At 34.9% G+C, this 2,031-nt stretch overlaps 1 pseudogene across 1 annotated transcript; it reads right to left on the minus strand.

Moving 5' to 3' along the window:
- Positions 1 to 1,271: 1,271 nt before the first annotated feature.
- Positions 1,272 to 1,360, minus strand: BDCG_16092 (annotated as a pseudogene). The gene has a single exon. The product of its transcript is annotated as a tRNA-OTHER (tRNA).
- Between the last annotated feature and the right edge of the window lie 671 nt (positions 1,361 to 2,031).

Genomic DNA, 2,031 nt, shown 5'->3' on the forward strand with positions numbered 1-2,031 from the left:
CCCTACCACACCACAACCCCAGGCCAAAGTGCCATACAAATTGTAAGGTGAAGAGACATAGTCATATGCACCAATCTTCTTGATTTTGGAAGATCCCTGATCTGTAATTGTGGAGATATCTGAGAAGTGATCTCCGCGAAAACCCTGTTCATCTTTGATGTTTCAAAACATCAACATCAAGTCTCACCCTCATACTGTCCTTTCCAATCTGGCTCATCTCTGACAGAAAAATACAAAAAGATATCTCAGTGATAATATCAAGCACATAATCAATGAACACTTCTGAAGTGCAATCTTCATGATCTGTCATCAGTGTATTTAGACTTTAACACCAAGTCTCACCCTTGTACTACCTCTCTTAATCTGGCTCATCTTCAGCAGAATAATACAAAAAGATACCTTAGTAACAGCATTCAATACATAATCAGCAGACAATGAGTCAACAGCATATCAACAACTATAAAATCAGTATATCTCAAGATCTGACTGAGTCTTTGATTCCTGTACAGTGAGATATATTAAATCTAGTTTTAATATCTCAATATTCAATAGATTCTGTAAGAGATTGAGAATAGTAATACTAGATTTCTATTGAATTTAAGAATTAACTCTATATTAATATAATCATTGACAAAGTCTTCTATTTTGAGATATAAATAACTAGTTTCTCTACATCTCACTGACAATATGTCACGCTCCCGGCCGCGTCAAGACTCTGTTGCAGTTCCACACGGCTCATTACTTTCATGCAGATGATTTCATTCTGTCTGAACTAGTTATCAATCACTCTATGACATCATTCAGATGTATCATAGGAAGATTCAATTGATAAATATGAGAACCTCACTTTTATACAAGATCAGCAGATTACTCTTTCTTAGCAATGAGATGCTGCTGAGGTATCACTTCAGCTATTCTTGCTTATGAAATGAGAGAAGAATATCTGCTCATTGTCTATATAGAATAGCTAGATGCTGACTTATTATTATTATTATTATTATTATTCTTCTTCCATTATACTCATATGCAAGCGGAGCTTATGATGAGTCCTTGCGTGATGTTAAATACAGGCCAAGTGTTGGTTATACAGGAGGAAATACAGGTGTTGAGACCACGCCAAGATAACAAGAACATAGGAAATACAAAGGAGTGACAATTAGATACATGCGATAATAACTTCCCAGCCCAGGAACATAGAGTGATTTATTGAAGCGATTTGTACACCTCTGTATTTATTAGGAACCTGAGGTGCTTGAGTTCCGGATTTAATGTATCCCCTGCGGGTTTCGAACCCACACGCCTTGGTTTCCCACGCCAAGGTGTTACCAGGTGGCCGCATTAACCATTCGGCCACCGGGGCGCTAGATGCTGACTCTTCATCAAAGAAGTCAGTGATTTATTTTTCTTCTACTGAAATATATACAAGAGTTACTGTGTGTCTCATATAATCTTCTTAGTATACTAAGTATCATATCTGTGATATTCTTGTAATAACTCTGTAGTCTACAAGCTCACTATTTAAGCAAGATAGTCAAGCTTATTCATACAGCTTTTTAAAACAACTATCTCTATATAACACTATTAACTAGTCACTGCTTCAGTTCTGTTATATTATAATTTAAATTACTTAACCTGATTACATGTTTGAATCAGTCAAGCTCTAACAGACTAATATAATCTTATACATCTATGTTGAGACTGATCTGATCTCACTCTCTGAAGAAAACACTATATTATCTTCTAGAGTGTGTACATCTCTACTCTAACAGAAATCTGAGATTTCTGAAACTGCTGTATATTTTGATATAAGCTCTTTAATCACTCTGTCACTATCATAGTCTCTACATACCTACATCTATCATAAAGATAGAGAGATTAAGATCAGAGATTTATCAAGATATAAGAAAAACATCTTATCTGAATTTCACAGCTTTATCTGTACTTTTGAACAGAAATTCTGTCTTAACTTAAGTTAGTATAATACTCACAAGATATAAGTAATATACACTGCTAATCTTCTTGAAGACATCT

This window comes from Blastomyces dermatitidis (assembly GCF_000003525.1).
Source record: "Blastomyces dermatitidis ER-3 genomic scaffold supercont1.1, whole genome shotgun sequence".
Classification (NCBI taxonomy): domain Eukaryota; kingdom Fungi; phylum Ascomycota; class Eurotiomycetes; order Onygenales; family Ajellomycetaceae; genus Blastomyces; species Blastomyces dermatitidis.